The sequence below is a fragment of the Esox lucius genome, chromosome 15 (genome assembly GCF_011004845.1).
Source record: "Esox lucius isolate fEsoLuc1 chromosome 15, fEsoLuc1.pri, whole genome shotgun sequence".
Classification (NCBI taxonomy): domain Eukaryota; kingdom Metazoa; phylum Chordata; class Actinopteri; order Esociformes; family Esocidae; genus Esox; species Esox lucius.
The window spans coordinates 25,546,517-25,565,338 of NC_047583.1; the positions used below are offsets into that span (position 1 = coordinate 25,546,517).

The following is an 18,822-nucleotide window of genomic DNA, read 5'->3' on the forward strand; positions in this document are numbered from 1 at the left end:
ATGATATCCCACCTATAAGAAAGCTGTCTTCTGCCACATTTTCAAAACATGCACCTAAATGGCACCCAGTTCCCTATAGAATGTCCAACTTTTGAAGTCTGTATGTTTGCGTTGTAAAATAACCACACGGTTTGCTTCCCTGTTAAAGAATGTTTCCTTGGTTCTGTTTGATAGGTCCGATACAGTAGACTTGTTTACGGAAATAGTGTTACAGTACAACGCCATTAATCTCTGTAGTTTTTAAACAAAGCATGACACATTATCCATCATGTTGTTAGTGTGCAGGTAGGAGCAGGGAGCCCAGATCCACTGATAGGGTGAATATTGTATCAATCATTAATCCTCCATCAATCACCACCTTTGATGTCTGGATATGTGTGTAGACAAGTCTTGATGGATCTCCCCTTTTGTTTAAAACTATAAATCATGTTCTGGAAATAAAAACTGCATAAAGTAAACGTTTGCTTCAGTTGTGTTATGTTATATATGCCTCACAAAGTGCTCCCAGAACTCACATCTCAACAGTGAATTGATTCAGGGAGTGGTATGGCATACAGAAAGTGTCATAATGATGCTGCATCATTTTCCAATATTTTATTTCTAATTACAACCTCACCACAGTTACTTTAACTAAAGTTGTAGCAATCACCTCCACCCTCTCCGAACCTAACTGAAGTAAACCTGGAGCCACCGCTATACCTGACACAATCCTGTATCAATTCGCTGATACAGTTCAATGGAAGCCTACGTTGTTTGTAGTTGACCAAACTGATCTCAACTCTATTCTGGTGATAGCCAAATATTTCCCAATATTTAATCATTTTGGTATTTCCTCCAGCAATTAATCTCTGAATTATATCGTGGTCTCTAGTTTGACCTTACAAATCTTCCTGATCTGACGACAAAAGCAGCCTGTCTGTAGAGAGGCGTGATCCCTTGAGAAACATTACAGTCTGTACACTATGACTACATACTTCCATTAGCCCCCTAGCTGGGAACGATAAGCAGGCCAAGACAATTAAAATTTTTACACACTGCTAATATTCCCAGGTCAGGCTTTGAAAGTGCTGCCAACTACATAAAGCAGACCAACCGTCCCCTGTCATCATCCCTGCATGCCTTCCATGCTGTAGCCTGGTCCGGGTGAGCGGAACATAGTGTAAGTAGGCCTCTAAGGGAAGGCACAAATATAATGGTGGTTATGAGGGAAACAATAAGAATGATGTTGTCTGTAATCAATGGTATGTCAAAGTGATGATCTCCTCATCCACTGTAATCAATGAGGCTGATGAAGAAAATGCAAGGGGTAAGTGAAGAACCTGAGGGTTTTTAGTATACCCTTCATAAGCTACACCAGATCAAAGGAGTGAAGGGTTAAAAGTTTAGGAACAATCACTGATCTAGCTAGCTACACAGACAAACTCTTTTGTTAAAACATATAAAAAGAACAGTAAACCCGTTAGGGCAAAATGAGTAGTAAATCTCCAAACTGACAATAATCCGAGAGCTACGGTCAGTGCTGCACTGCACGCATCACCAGATGCTGTCATTGCTTTAATTCCAACATACAGCTCTTATTCCACCATTATTCCCATAATCCCCAGTAATTCTCTCTGTGCCCTGTTTTTGGCTAAATAAATCCAATGTACACCATCCCCCAATAGCTCTCCGACAGCTCTGCAAAAGGAAACGACTTTGCAAGTCAATACAAAACAAATTGATGTATTACACAATTACTGTTTTCATTAACAGTCCCTTAAATTGTTTAACACTGATTTGTAAAAAATATTCCTGAAAGAAGTAAGACCTGAAATACATAAAGGCAGATACTTATGCATGACAGTTTTTTTCCAAACTAGGGGTTGCCTGCTTTGAAAATGGGTCTAGAGATAAAGTGGAAAAAACTGCTATCCTCCAGTACCTGCAAACATTACCATTGATGTTTTTCTGCCTCACTGCCTTGTCCGGTCAACTCTAGGCACAGCCACATAAATGTAGGGTCCTGGATTTAGCCTATCGAACATGATTTCAATAGAAATAAAATGAATTAAACGGACAAACTATTGATTGGCTTCCCATTCTATAATTATGAATATATTCCTATCCAATAGAACTATATAAATCAGGATAGATATTTGAAAAACCAAGGCTAACTATTTACACCTGCTGACAAAAAAAAGCTATATTCCCTGGAACTACATTTCCCATAAAAACATGAGCTTTGTTTTCGTTGGTCAGTGTGCGCTGACACGCGAGCCAAAAGAGATGATGTCACCTGCAACAGCCCAATGACTATTGTGTACTAGCATAAAGCACCGATCGAACTGCTTCAATGAGGGTTTTGTGTAGAAGGTAAGCTAAAACGATACTACATTACTAAACACTAAAAACGTACGCTGTCGTGGTGTTGAACTTTTTCCACATACCGAATATATTCCAGATAGATTATTTGACTTGGTTTATGTCGATACAGCGACACAGATAGACACGATGATTGAGGGTAGGCTATATGGGTGGGACGAACGGATAACATTACCGGCAACATTGCAAACCAAATATCTATGTGAACGGCCACCACAACCGTTTTCTCCAAAAATGGTGCACGGTAAACGGTGATCAAATCACCGTGGTATGTGAATAATATCAGTACACTGTTGCGTTTGCATGTTTCGTGATTTTTCTATCAATCGTATTTATGCGAGGAAGCCGGTGTGCGTCCATGGAATTGGTGTTCATGTTAAGAAAATTGTACTTGAGCTAAGTGAATGCTTTAATAAAAGTCGATGCTTTTATCTGTGGTTTAATGAATGCAGTTTAGCCTATTTCTCTGTTTACTGTAGCTGTATAAATAGCTCTACAGTGTTATGGTGCCATTTGCCTTTCGTCATATTATACCTTGATCGTCAGTTGGAAGCTATTTTCAATGTTGTCAGGGGTGACAGTGATTTCCTATTATCAACAAGACACTGTTGTCGTTATGATATTTGTTAGTACATGGTCTCTGGTTTGTATACCATGTCACTGTTCCCCAGGTGTCAGGGATACCATTCATTAAAAGGTTTCATGGTGTGGATTAACCAGTTCATAATTTCAGATGTTGGAGGTGTTTCCGATTGGATGGCCACACCTGGATTTCATGGGTGGTGACAGTTGTTTTGACTGGCTTCAGTCACCTACTTACCTTCACTCCAGTCTTTAACAGGAACTATAAATAATTTAAATGCTTTTAGTTACATTATAAAAGTCAGAGATTTGTAACTACACTTGACTGGCTGAGGTTGTAAGACCCCCTCCTGGGGATTAGTAATTACCTAGTCGGAGATTCTCCTGCAAACAGATTTATTAAAGTCATTAATCTAGCTAAGCTGAAATTGCTTGTTGTTAATCAATTAAAAAAGGCCCTTCCATATGGAAGCTTTGCCCCTGTTCTCGTACTATCAGGTGAAGTGTAAAAAACAAACATTTGATGGCTGAACAATCTGCATTCCATCCATCCTAAATTACTGTGTGTATTAATGGTGGATAATGTCCTGGATATCCTCCTACACTGCACGGATGTTTCTGATTCTTAGACATGCATTGGCTTGTAAATGCTATCACACACTAAGTAGTTTACATGGTACCTGCAGCCCTCGGATCGTGCCCAAGATTTATTTTCTAACAACAACACAAGCAGCGCTGTAAAAACATGTTTTCGTTCGGAAATATGATAGCCGTTTAGGAGGACACGTGGAAATCACGCAAGTCAGCCGGCCATACAATCACTGAGATTAATACAGTATCCATTTCAAAGGAGACCTGTGTGTTAGTGGAATCTCAGCCCTTTTAATTAGTAACACCTCCGATACCTTACACGCCGGGCACTGGGGTTGTCTGCTGCCTGTTGCATCCCCAGGCTGACATTTCCCCTGCTTTACTTGTCCTGAATCACAGGTTCCTACTGACCTCTGCATTCCCCTGTCTGGGGGACTGGGGCTCTATCTCTCTCTCTGTGTGTGTGTCTGTGTGTGTCTGTGTGTGTCTGTGTGTGTCTGTCTGTGTGTGTCTGTCTGTGTGTGTCTGTCTGTGTGTGTCTGTCTGTGTGTGTCTGTCTGTGTGTGTCTGTCTGTGTGTGTGTGTGTGTGTCTGTCTGTGTGTGTGTGTGTGTGTGTCTGTCTGTGTGTGTCTGTCTGTGTGTGTCTGTCTGTGTGTGTCTGTCTGTGTGTGTGTGTGTGTGTCTGTCTGTGTGTGTCTGTCTGTGTGTGTCTGTCTGTCTGTGTGTGTCTGTCTGTCTGTGTGTGTGTGTGTCTGTCTGTGTGTGTGTGTCTGTCTGTGTGTGTGTCTGTCTGTGTGTGTGTCTGTCTGTGTGTGTGTCTGTCTGTCTGTGTGTGTGTGTGTGTCTGTCTGTCTGTGTGTGTGTGTCTGTCTGTCTGTGTGTGTGTCTGTCTGTGTGTGTGTGTGTCTGTCTGTGTGTGTGTGTGTCTGTGTGTGTGTCTGTCTGTGTGTGTGTGTGTGTGTGTCTGTGTGTGTGTGTGTGTGTCTGTGTGTGTGTGTGTGTGTCTGTGTGTCTGTGTCTGTCTGTCTCTGTCTGTCTGTCTGTGTCTGTCTGTCTGTGTCTGTCTGTCTGTGTGGTTATCCAGCAGACAGTCGCAAAGGGATTTGTTTGGCTCAATTAGTGAGAGATCTAGAATCGCTGACAAGTGTGGGAGTAGGAGAAGTCTTCAATTAAAATGAGTGAGGTCATACTGATGGAATGAAGGAATGTCACATCTGTGCCAAGATGTGATACTGGGACTACTTTCCACTGGAGGGACCGATACTGAGCAAGGAGGAGTCCTGAGAGATGTTTGTGTTTCTCTGTGATGTTCCCAACCCCTGAAATGACTCTAAATCTGTGCTCAAATCCCCAGGCATTGCCCCAGCCACAGCCCAGTCATGCATAACAGCACCCTGATGTATAGTCACAAAGTAATAGAGAAATTCCTTATCCAAGACATATTAATGCAACTTTTGTAATAAATATACCGAAAAACACCCAAAAAGCTCAGTTATTCCTCTTTGGTGGCTGACATCTAATAATAGACAGGAAGTACGAGGAATGTTGATATGTGGTAGAGAAAGAAGACGGCCATGTTCCTTATTAGCCATCCGGTCTATATTTTGGCGTACAAATAAATTTTTTTAGAAGTCCTGGAAATTCCTGATGCATAATAGATGAGTACCTCATACCAGGACTTTGAGCTAATAAGCATTCAGGATTCAAACCACCTATAATGTAGAATATATTTGCTTCAGGATTTTGTCTAGTGTCCTTATTTTGGAATGTACTCTATGGATTGGTTGATAGCATAAAAAATGTTAAATTAGGATTCCCTCTGAAAATGTACAAGTACATTGATCAAAAATCTAAATGCAAGTACACCGTTGATCTCATGTTTCATGAGCATAAATAACATCTCTCATACATTTTCCATATGCACAAAATGTTGTCAAATTTTATACAAATCTGTTTACATCCCTGTTTGTTATCATTTCTCCTTTGCCAAGATAATCCATCCACCTGGCAGCTGTGGCATATCGAGAATCTGATTAAACTGTAATGGTCATTACAGAGATGTGCTGTGTGCTAGAAACAAAATAAGGCTGTGCTAAAATGTGCAGTTTTGTTGCAATGCGATGCCATAGATGGCTCATGTTTTGAGAGTGTTCAATTGGCATGCTGATGGAAGGAATGTCCACCAGAGATATTGACAGATCATTTTACATGAATTTCTCTACTGTGTGACACTTCTTATGTTGGTTTAGAACATTTGGCAATATGCCCAACTGGTCTTCCAATTGCAGACCACGTCTACCAACACCAGCCCAGATCCTACAGCTCCAGCTTCTTTGCCAGCTGGAGTGTCTGAGACCAGCCATCTAGCTGATGAAACTGTGGGTTTGCACAACCAAAGCATTCTGCACACACTGCTAGTAACTGTCTCAGGATCCTCATCTATGATTGCTGTAGACCAGGGTCTTGACTTTTTCATTGTATGGGGCAAATGCTCACCTTTGATGGCTACTGGCACTCTGGAGAAGTGTGCTCTTTACAGATGACTCCTGGGCTTCAACTGCACCAGGCAGGAACTCCGTAAAATGAAATGTCCAGTAAACTTTACAGAGTTCTAATGCAATTTTTAGTCTCAGCAGGCATTTCAGAGAATGGTACGTCCTTTAACTAAATCCTCATGAATATGTAAAACGCTTCCATGTCACATAAACAGTCATATGTTGACTTTTTTTAAAACTGTCAGTACTTTTTCAGGCTTGCCACGGCTTTCTAGAAATGATATCCATGTCTGCTTGACTCCTGGGTTTTTGTGGAAACTAAATAAAGATGCATTCCTATAGGCTCTATGCCAGATGTGACAATGCCGGTGTTGGTAAAATGGATGTCAACTCAATTTGCGGCTTGTTACACAAGATTAATTGCACTGGGATGTAAATTCAATGTTGTCATTTGTGAGCAACACCGCTCTATGTATACAGGTGCATATTTTGATTCTGCCGAGAAGAATCACAGATGAATGTTTACCAGATGTTTAAGATGGTTGCATGTTGTGTTTATGTTTTGTTTTGTGTGAATTAACAGTCTGTGAATAGACCTTGAGTGCATTTTTCCTTTTTTGGTATAATTGTATCCTGTTTTTCCTCATGATTTTGTGGTATAAATTGGTAGTTGCAGCCTTTAATCATTCTAATATCAGGTAGGCCTATACAATATTGCCAATAGATACTGTAGACACATTGAAAGTTTTTAATTTCTATTTCATTTGTGAGACTTTGAAGGTGCTACACATGGGATATGTCCCCATGTGGAAGATAGTTGAATTTCAAGAACATTGTGTTCTATTCGTAACCAAACCCCTCCCCTGCTCCATGGAGACTTGTGCTTGACTTTTAACTTTTGGGTTTCGTCTTTTAAACTGCAAGACACATTTTATTATTGAAAACAAATGTCGGAGTGATTTAGATGGTTGACTGATTCAGTGAACTATTTTGTAAATGTGTTATCACATCAACATCAATCAGAACATTCATGATTTTTTACATTTCTTTTTGCCCCATTCACTTTTTGACACAATGTCATCCATAGGGGGAGAAACTAATAGAGGACTATCCCTGCCAATTCTCCCATTCACAATTAATGGAGATATACAGCTCTGGAAAAAATTAAGAGACCACTTTTCTTTCCTTTCCAAAAAAGTTTAAAAGGAAGGTTTTGAGTGAGGAACAGAAGCGTTCAATCTGAGTCTCTTAATTTCGGTCTCAATTTCAGTCTGTTAATTTTAACCCTTCTGTTCCTCACTCAAAACCTTCTCATTCAACTTTTTTGGAAAGTAAAGGAAAAAGGTGCAGTGGTCTAAACATTTTTCCAGGGGGCTGTATTACAGACATTTTCTGAAATTACAATTTAAAAAGGTGTTGCACCTTTTAAAGTTGTGAATTTTGCATGCACATTTTATGTCCATCTAGAACTGCCAGATTCTCCTCTAACTGGCCTTGTAGTTCATAACACTTGCCGGGCCTGATCTAATCATGTCACTTGAGAAAACATTGACACTGGAAACCCTTCTGCTATTTAGGGGAGCTACCTCCAAAAAAATATACCATCTGTTATGGCTCTTGTTGGCACTGTTTCTCTCTCAATTTAGTGTACTGTAGTGGGAAAAAGTTTGTTGCTTTATTAAAACATTGCTCTGGTGTTGTTAGGATAGATGAGTCAGTGAAACCAAGCAAGTTATTATTTTTCTTTTTGTGTCAGTACTCTTCCCCCCTTTGCTCGTAAACTGCTCTGGTGAATGATCGCATTTGTACTTGGATGTTCTCTGCTGGACCTGTGCGTGCGTGCGTGCGTGCGTCTGTGTGTGCGCTAGACTTGCTGTATTTGCATGTTGTGGAGACAGGTTGCATAATGTAAAGAGGTGGTAACAGCCGGAGCACTGCATTCAAAATCTGTCTGATTGCAGAAGCATTAGCTTGCTGTTGGTGCAGCAACCACCGTTTCTGGCATTTTCACAGTAGCATGTTTCACAGACCGGAACAACAGTGTTGTATTGAGGTGCTGGCCACTGACTGATTTCCCACTGGGTACAGCAGACTTGCTTTCCCAGGCGACTGTATCGCATGACGATGATGGTTGCTAACATGGCCAATTTGTTCCATCCCACTTGATTGCATTTGAGTTATGCTAGCAGCCTACTGAAGAAATAACATGTAATATTGTGGTAATGTTAGTAACCATCTGGATGTCACCGTGATCGTCTACTGCTGATTGGGGATGATTTGTTTTTGCTGCGAGCCGAACAACACAACATGGCTGTCCTGAAGTAAAGAGAGGAAAGTAGCTAGATAGTGTAGCGTAGCCCATATCAGCCAAAGGTGGACAGCTAAAGCAACATTTTCCACAGTGATTTTCACAGAAGATGTGGAACTACAGGATTAAAAGGCTACATTTTGTAAAAAAAAAAAAATGTTTTTATTAACCTCAGATATATATAGTCCCAAGTTTCAAATTTCCAAGCATAGATGGTGGGCTTTATGAAGACAACTGACTGATCTGTTCTTCCCCAACTGACTCAGCTGACACAACATATGTCGTCAATTTGTTGACCAGGCATGTTCGTATGGCCTTACCCTAGTACGAACAGGCGTTCATAGGAATTCAATGTTTCAAGGGCAAAATGATAAATGTATTATGTAAATGTTTCTGCCTGCTCTGGCCCACCCAACTGGCCCTGCCTTCTCTGACCCACCCATCGAGCCCGGTTCTACATGCCCTGACCCACCCATCGAGCCCGGTCCTACATGCCCTGACCCACCCATCGAGCCCGGTCCTACATGCCCTGACCCACCCATCGAGCCCGGCCCTGTCAGTCCGGTGAGGCTCGACAATGGTCCAGTGTAGCTGTTTGAATTTCCTATTCTCTGCCTGTGTGCTTCAGTGGGGCTAGACAATGGTGTGTTCTGGTGTTATTCATTCTTCGCCAGAGGCCCAACCTGTCATCCCACCCCAATGCCTCTGAGCCACAGCTCCCCCTAACCCTGGTCCTCTAGCCCAACTCCCCCTAACATAAACCTTCTAGAGCAGAGGACTGCATCAATGAATCCAGATCCCCCACTCCCCTTACTTAACCCTCCAGAGGCAGTTCTCAGCACCCACACTGCATAAACATGTACACCCCAGAAATGGAGAGGCATTTCACATTGTTGTATAGTAATCAATACCGAGCTGGAAAGTCTCTCTTGCATAAAAGGTACTTTTTCTCTTTCTGATCTTAGTTTTTTGAGTGGGTGTGAGCAGCAGGAAGCTTGGAAATATCCTCTGCTTTGAGGCTGGTGTAGAGCTTATGCTTTGAATAATCTTTCATAGTTGGCAATTGTGTTGCTGTACTATGCTTTCAATCATTAAACTTAGTTATTTGGCAAAAGGACATAGTGTAAAAGAGCATTTAGTGTAAAGACTGTGAACAGGCATTCATCTATGTTGATTTGAACAAAACTTTAGATACTTGCCCATGGTAGAGATGATCAGATAGTAACATTTAAATTACTCCTCAATACCAGTGCATAAATGACTTAACATGATTGCATTACAAACTGTGTGTTATGTTTTTTCAAAGTTGCGTGGAAGAAAAGGCTATATTTTATTTTAGTAGCTTTAAATGATCCATGGATTTTATAATTGAAAAATAATTTTGTAGCATTATTTTCCATGCAAATAATGTGTAACATTGGCCATGTCACCATAGTTAATTTCTGTGGTTAACAAGGAAACCTTTAAATGGCAAATTTGTACTTACTAATGTCTTCCAATGCTAGAGGCCAATATGCAAATATGAGTAAAACATAATCCTGACTATCGTGTTAAGGGGTAACCATAGATGTTTGCAATTGAAATCAGATGTGCATGGGAGTTTGGCGTTTATTGATGATTTACCAAGATTAGCTGTGGTTAATCTAGTTGCTAATCTTCATTGTGATAGGCCCTGCATGCCCATGTGTCATTGTCTGGCTGAAACATCTATTAAAATGGGAATAAAGTTACATTTTAATTTATTTCGCCTTTGTTTAGATTGAGGACAAATTCTAATTTACAATGACACCCAGGTCAAAGGCATAGCCATTGCAAGAGAACATTCTGTTACACATAAATACAATAAAACACTGCACAACACAATAGACTAGATTAATAAATGTATAGATGTATATACTCACTATGCACATAACATTTAAATGGTTTGACACATTTTGGATATCCACACATTTTAATAAACTACCATTTAATTTGCAATGGTCTGAAGGGATAAGTCTTAATTCTATGATTGAAATAATACCCAGGCTGCATTCAAGAATATGCTTTGTTTCAACTAAATAGCAGGCAGAACACATATCTACAATTATTTAAAATTGTGTCTAAACATGGGTTTCAGATAATGTAGGTTAACATGAGCATTTATAATAAGAACAAAGAATGTTTTCCTGACCTGGTCCAAATCTGTCAAAACATTATTGAAATCAAGTGGAACTAAACCATTATATCACCATCAGAAACCATGATACCCTCACATAAGAATTTAAGCTGGCTCTGACTCTTATCCCAAAATATGCACTAAAAGCTTAGTTTGAGCAATAATTACTTGATCAAACTGGGAACCAGAATGGTTTACCACAGGGCCAGGCCTGAGGGGATTTAGATCTGATTGTGACATGCTAACATAGAGCCCAGGTGGCATTCCACTGTAAATCAGCTTGATTAACTTTTCTTGTTTGTTACCACATTCCAACTAGGCCACCTCACAGACACTGTTGTTCAAACTGTCTGGGAGTGTTCCAAGAATTGAAGCAATGTGCCTTGTCATGTTGCAGTCTTACAGTGGATAGTGAAAGGCTACACTACACCCTGTCACACACATTTAATATTTTGCTGACTTGAATTTAATTCTAAGAGGAACCCCCCCCCCCCCCCCCCACTATCTTTCGATAGTAATAACTCTTTAGTCCTGCCAAAAGCAAACCATAACATGATGCTGCCACCGCAATACATGGAGAGTTTCACTGTGTGTTATATTCAGGTGCATTTGACTCAAACCTGTCATTTCTCTGGGTTGTCTGTGTGCTTTGTTTACCAGTAGGAACTGAAGAGATTGTTTTTATCTAAAGAAATGGTAAGGGAGCAAAGCTCCTGTAAAAAGATGGTGGAAATCCCTGCTTTACCCCAGTATACCTGCTAAGACCTGGGATATATATATTTAGGAACCATTTACATAAAACATGTGATGTGAGTTCTATAACTTTTGAAGAAAGTAATGTAATACCTTTTTAATTAGTGATATGTGAGTGTACAAGGGTAGACTTTCCCCATGACGGTTGGGGACCCATATTACTGCAGTGCTGCTACAGTCATATGTCATGTGCAGTGGATATCATCAATTCAGCTTTAGCTACTAAATTTACATTTATGACATTTTAGCAGAAGCTTTTATCCATAGCAACTTACAGTCAGCTACTTCCTTTTGGCTGGCGGATTAAATTAACTAATTCCCTGTCAGTCATTCCCCGTGCTCTGTACTTAACATCTACACTATTGGCTTGCCACAATATTAGCTTGCCTGTAAATGTCATTGAACGTGTTAATTTTTCATAACTATTGTGAACTATTTTCTGATTATTCTTTTAATATATTTTACATTTCGTAATCTTTACTTATATTTTTTTTTCCCATGGTATATCACTTGGAAAAATATTTGTATATTTTTTCATTTTATCTGAACGTTGCAAGCTGCAGGTGCTTTGAGTTATGTTGTTAAAAAGGTAGACCTATCCTTCATTATAGGCATGCTGTGTCTCAGCCTCACTGTTACCTTTATAATATGATTTGATGTCATACTGGTACCTCTTGTCTGCTTTGGCCAGATGTTTGGCAGGTGGGCGGGCTGACTGTCCAGCATAAAGGTCCACCTCAAATAAGATCCTGCTGACTGAGGTCTGATATCGAGGTCTGGGTTTCTTTCCAATATAAAATGCATTGTAGTTATTAATGTTTGTATCGTGGATCGGTGTAGCTCTGATTCTTTTAACAGGTGGAAGGAGAATTGATGGCTACTTTTTGGCCTCTGAATCCACCTGAAGAACATTTGCCATGTTGGCGGGACGTGTCAAAATATAAACAGTGGACCTCTTTGAAAGACTGATCATCCATCATGTGTTTGTACTTTGTATCCTCAATGACTCTTTAACTTCATGTTCATCCTCAGGCTGTAGGTCAATTTAATTCCATTAAGTAGGCTATATAGCTCAGTTGGTAGAGCGTGGTGTTTACAACACCTGGGTTGTGGGTTTGATTCTTATAGGGGGCCAGTAAAAATAAAGTAGTAGGAGAATGTATGCCCTTACTGATGTAAGTTGCTGTGCATAAGAGCGCATGCTAACTTAAATGTAAAACAAGACTACTTCCAAACAGCGGGATCAATCAAGTGTGCCTCTTGCTAATTGACTGTCTCCAGTCAGCTGAGGTGAGGTGTGATTGGGTAATTTACTGTACGTATTTCTTTGAATATTGTTTGTATACAGCATTTAAAAAGTGACTGGCTCCTGGTTTTCTACAGTTTTTGTGTACTTTCCATTTTAAAGAAAACTCACTGATGTGAATAAACATAGTAGAAATGCATCCTATGCTTACACCAAATAAATGCTATTTACTGTACATATGTGCAGAGGAGTGCACAAGGTGTGTGTCTGTGTGTGTGTGTGTGTGTGTGTGTGTGTGTGTCTCCCAGAGAATTAAATATGTTTCTGGTTGGGAACAGTGTTATGGCTACTTAAGATGTGCCCAAAAGATCACTTCAGAGTGCTAATGGGACAGCCGCTGACTAACCTAAGTGCCATGCTGAGGGCAGAGAAAGGCCACAGCCTGTTTCACAGCTTGACTGGGAACCAAACAAAAATCTGTACCATGTGTTTTTCACTGTGGAATGGTATTCTTGTTCAGAGGTTTCATGAAACTCTTCATGATTATCAGTCAGTGAATCAAATTAAATTTTATAAAGGCCTTTTTACATCAGCCTTTTACAGTTTGCCAACCTGAAGCCCCACAGACAACACAACAAATTGATGCACAGTGGCTTGGAAAAACTCACTAATTGGGTCAAAACTTAGGAAGAAACCTAGAGAGGAACCAGACACTGAGGGGGGGGGTTAGTGTTTTCTCTCCATAATTGAATTGATTTAGTCCTATAAGGGCAATTGTGAAGGCGAATGAGCATCAGAAGAAGTGTGAAAAGTGAAGCGCATAATCTCCAAATGAAACAATGTTCCTTATTACCCTTACAGTACAATATGCATACTTTATTTTACCAGGGTATGAAGCCTGACCATTATAAAGTAGTTAGCCAGCTCTCAAATAAAGCATTTCAGTCAATCCTATTTCATGACCTAGAAAGGACTCACGACTTGTTTTTCCACACACAGCTCTCTGTGTTTATGAAGATGAGACGTTAAGATAGCAGAACAGCCTATATATTGAGTGGAGTGGAGGGAGGGGGTGTTACTGACACAGATTATGTAACCATGAACCATTCTCTGCAAGGCTAACTGTACCTCATTTGACTGTATATTTATTTGGCTCATCTTTATGTTTTCTGTTTCTTTTCGTATCAATTTGATATCTAAAACTGTTTTAGTGCATATAGATACATTGTATCTTAGCCTCAGAAGGTTGTGTATTGACCACGTTTTGTGTACTTGTTCTGAGAAGTTTTGTTTAGACAGTTACTGTTTGTTCTAGTTGGGTAAATCCATTTGAACTCAATCACATTCTGATAGCACTTCTAGAGAATTTCTGTAATCTGACTCTACGGTCCTCTGACGTCTTCGCTACCTGGTGTCCTTTAAATTCAAACTAAGTGAAAACCAACAAGCATGTTAATAAAACAATGTAGCTAAATACCAAAGAAACATTAACTTGGGGAAACTTCTGGTCGAAAATTGTTTCGCTCAGGTAGATAATCTTTCAACACTGAACTCTAGTAGGCTGTGCACATTTTGTTTCTGCCACTACTGAACATGTTTGAAACACAGTGAAACACACTGTACCAAGCTTTGTGTGACAAGAGATTGGGTCCTGCTTTTGTTCAAACTCCTTATTCATTTTGTCAGGTGTACTTTTGCTGTTTGGTAACTTTGTAATAAGGAAAACAACAATGAATGTCTCAGTCATATAGAAAAGTGTTTACAGGCTGAGCATCGTAACTTAGTAACTACAATGGATCCAAATGGCAATGCACTTTCACCTCTGAATTAACATAATATTGTAATAACTGTTTACCAAAACCTAGTTCCAAAATTCTGCTGTTATATCTAATCTAAAAGCATAGCATGCATAGAACATTTACATGATGTGGCATGAACGCACCCTCTCCTGTATCAGTGTCCCAGGGAGAACCACCTGGCCTGGGTCTACATAAAGGAGCCCTTGAACGCAGCTCAGCTGCCACGCCTTGACGAGGCACACCTGCCCCCAATCAGGCCTCATCAGGGGGGATAAAAGGGCCCCAGGAAAGCAGCTCCAGGCAGCAGGAGTGGAAGTAGAGAAAGTAGAGTGGCATGCTGTACCCCGCCACATGGGTTTTTACATTTCAGTTTTGATTATGTTCCTTCTGCCACTTTTTGTAATTGAATGGCTCTTCAGGCCCCAGAACACTAGCCCTGTGTTCTACTCTGTGTCTCGCCCCATTACTTTAGGAGTGTGTAGATGTACTTTGTGTATGTACATATTCAGGCTAGTCTAAAGTTTGGACACCACATTCAAATACCCTCATCCACATAGTGTAAAATATAGTGAAAACATCAAAACTATTAAATAACACATGGAATTATGTAGAAACCAAAAAAAGAGTAAAACAAATCAAAATAAATTTCATATTTTTGGTTCTTCAGAATGTCTACCCTTTGCCTTAATGGCAGCTTTGCACACTCTTGGCATTCTCTCTACCAGCTTCATAAAGTAGCCACCTGGAACGATTTCCTACAGTCTTGAAAGAGTTCCCTGTGTCCTTCAGTACTGGTTTCTTAGCAGCAATTCAACCATAAAGGTCTGACTTACACAGTGTACATTTGATAATTTATATTGTTCTATTTTCCATGCTTTTCAATCACTGTCATTCGAATGGCTTGAATACAGTATATGTAATGTTCGTACATCTATATGGCTGAGCTCTAGAAGGTTCCAAGGCTATTTTTTTTTTTTTTATAATGCCAAAGTTATTTGCTAGGAGCCTGGCGGGCTGCATGCTGGGTGAACCGTACTGAGGGAGAGCTGTCCCTAGCTGTCTGGCCTAACAGGGGAATGTTAGTCACTGACCACTGACCAGTTGGTATCAGCCAACCGTCTACAGTCTGGTCTGGCAGCTGGGGTGCTGACTTCTGGCAATCACTCATTTCCTCTGTGTTGTCTTTAACCTGGACAAAGTCCTCTTTCTAGATGGGATTGCTGAGTCTATTGAATCGCTCATGTCTCTACTAGATTGCTGTCATATGGCACCAGTAACTTTGAAACTGTGAGCATCTTTTGAATTACTTGTGGTTATCAACATACTAGTGGATTCTGGACCACCAGCTGTCTGTGAATTTTGTCGAAGTATTCCTGTATGGCTTTCATCGCACAGCATGGTGGAGTATAGACAACAAGGTGTTTTTTGCTTCTTAGTCCTGGATATTGGACAGTATGTTAATGAAATTATGGCTTTCTATCTTGTCATTTTCAAATGTTTGGTTTTTAATTTTCAATTAATGATCATGGCTTTATCACTTACAACAACTCCCCTGCTGGGTTAGGAAAGACGAAGTTCGAAATGTGTCCCCCAATGGGTATCTTGCAAAACCATTCTGCTTCACAATATGCTCCTCGTTCAACCAGTTTCTGCCTGTTCAACCAGGACGTACTGAAAGACAGGGCCATCTCTGGCCAACAAACACAGTAGAGCTTGCAGGTTCCTAACCTACCGCAAGGACATGCTCGTGCACGACAGTCCTGGATGGGGCTGAACCAATTTGCGCTGCCTTGTGTGGGACCTGCAAGCACTGACAATGTCTCATCTGGGATTCAAACTGCTGTTCACAAAGATGCACCTTTACTGCGGGGCTGATGCTGTACTTCTAATTAATATAACATTTTGCACAAGAGTTTTGCAAATATTAATAGAAGAATATTGATATAATTAAGTGTTGTTGTTTAGTTTTTTTTATCAGTGAGCCATTATCCATTTGCTCATCAAAGAGGATCCTGGCAACAAAGAAAATAATTTTCATTCCTTTAGCAACTTTCTGAGAAAACAAACATGATAGCGATTGCTGCTTGTATTATCTGGCCAAAGGTCAGTCATCCACTGATACCTAAGCATGCTGTTTACTGGCTGGAGTGGACATAGCTTACATCAGAAATTAACCCACTGTTCCCTATTTAGTGAACTACTTTTGACTGGCTCTCTAAAGGCTCTGCTTGTAAGTCATGCCACCCTGTAAGGTGCAATTTGGACCAACATGGAGCGTTGTGTACTATAACCCTTTAAGACCAAACATTCCTTTACTTTCATGTTTTTGTTTCAGCTTCAACCTTAGGCATTTGTTGTATGTAATTTGAGTGTGTTTTGCACATTTAAAATGCTTGTTGTGATATCAGTATACATTATTGGTGTGTAGTGTTGGAGTGATTCTCTCATTTTTCTCTACATTTTAAATATTTTAAGTTAAATGGGTGTGGAGAACGTAGTATGATCCCAAGGGTGGTACTAAATCTTTTTTTTACCTTTTTATTGAATATTTTATATTTTCACATCAGCCTCCAAACAAAATAATTTGTGTTGTTCCTTGACAGAGACATGAAAAGACGACAATTCAGAACCTTTCCCTCAAAATATAGCATTTATAATGTTGGTGTATAATTACAGGGTTAGATCTGATGATGTTCATACTGCCAAAAGAGGAAAGTTCTATTTTACAGCCATGGATGGAAATATACTCTGTGTGTACAAAATGACTCAATTGAATAAATGGTAATGACTATGATTAGCTTAAAGTGATTAACCACTTGAATTGCAGTCATAAGTTAAAACATCACTGGTTGTGGTTGGTGAAAGATCAAAACTGAAAGCCACAATAAGTTATTGTTCCAGGTGTGTGTGAGTGTGTGTGAGTCCGTACGTCCGTCGTCAGGTGGGACTGGATGGTAATATGATCTTTTTGCAGAGGAAAGGCCTGATGGGTTTAGTATTCTGGGGAAATCTGTTGAATGTAGGCATGACAGTGCTGCTCTATGAAATGATTAATTGACAGTGATGCAGTAGATACCATACTGTGTGAATTGAGGCAAACTTACGACAGAGCTCTTAACCCAATTTGAATAGACAGATGGTCCATGTCACAAACATCATTGATCTTTCTCTCAGGGGAGTCAATAGAGCAGGAAATGGTTCCCTCACAAACCAGTTGTCCTTGATGCGGGTCACAAGACTGGATATGCCACAGGGGCTGTTGTCCTTAGCTGTCTCTGTTGCACTGACTACCTGACACGTCCTCACTGCTTCCCACTGTCTCATTACATATAGGAATGTGCTCATGTTGTTTCTGACCGATTTGTGTTGAGTGGCATATTAATAATCCTGCAAGTTTGAGATGAAGGCTTTGTACCATCACCTGCTACTGTTGATTTTATCCTCTCCAGCTGTTGTAATAAGCCGTAGGTTTGTAAACTCCCACGATTTTAAACCGAGAGATTTCCATTATGAAACTAATGAAATGGGACCAAGGTACACACGCCAGCCTGTGGGAACATTGCACGCGGAGCTATCAGCTATCCTGTAATACGCGCACAACTCTGAAGCTTCTCTCCCATGATCTAACATTCACACTCAGAGGAGAAAGAAAGCTGAGAACAGCGGGAGGGGCCTAACTCCGAGACTCTCCAATAGAAACATCGTTGGTCACTGAGGGTTGTGGCACGGGAAAGAGAAGAGGGCTGGCTGACAGCAGCGGCAGCAGAAGCCAACATCTGTGTGTCTCTGTCCATATAATCGTCTCAGCAGTCTGAACTGACTGCCTGTGTGCTACGATTTAGCGTAGCCTCGAGAGGTTGTGGACTTTGGAGACTATACTGGATTAAAGGGAGTTCCACTTATTTTCGATAGATTGATTGCTCTCAGTGTTGCTATGTAGAAGGACAGTTCAGTATGATGAATAGTTCGTCGATTTTTATTTTAAATTGGGTTTTTTTGGAACACAAAAGGATTCTGTAGTACACAGTGCAAGGCTTTGTGTCTATCTGCAGGGAGAGGACTTGGCTCAACTACAGCTACGTGACAACACTTGACTCAACCCGTGGATTTTATAATGCTATGTCCAAGCTGAAGAGATCAGTGTCTTTTCCGGGAGCTCTTTTAGATGAGGCTGGAGCTGCATGCTTTTCTCTCCTGGCCTGTACTGTGACGATGGGCATCTCACTACTGGAGATGTAGGAAGTCCTTTCTTCAGCTCCTCACACTGTCAGCAGGACTAGCTCAGTACTGTTGAGCCTGTTTACTGTCCGGACTGGACTTTAAAAACAAAATGCTTAACCATATAAGTGGATCTATTGCTGTTGTGTAAAAAGGTAAGATGATAGGTTCACGTTTTCTAAACGCTTTATGTTATTTGCGTTGTGCCGGCCTGGGTAACAAGAATGCTAGTAACATTAACAGTGGAAACCTGTAGCTGGTTCTGTTCAGCTCTCGACAACTAACTGTAAAGGAAGTATGAGTAGAAGGATAC

General features: G+C 40.4%; 1 protein-coding gene across 4 annotated transcripts in view; it reads left to right on the forward strand.

Moving 5' to 3' along the window:
• The first annotated feature begins 2,270 nt into the window (after positions 1–2,270).
• Positions 2,271–18,822, forward strand: part of daam1a (dishevelled associated activator of morphogenesis 1a) — a 53,419-nt gene continuing 36,867 nt past the window's right edge. For 2 of the 4 annotated variants that reach the window (XM_013137396.3, XM_013137398.3), the window contains exon 1: positions 18,020–18,664. The gene's annotated coding sequence lies outside the window, so the exon portion shown is untranslated. Of the gene's footprint in view, positions 2,353–8,881; positions 8,903–18,019; positions 18,665–18,822 lie in introns of those variants that run through there. The other 2 variants (XM_013137397.3, XM_020054169.2) reach the window with 2 other exon arrangements.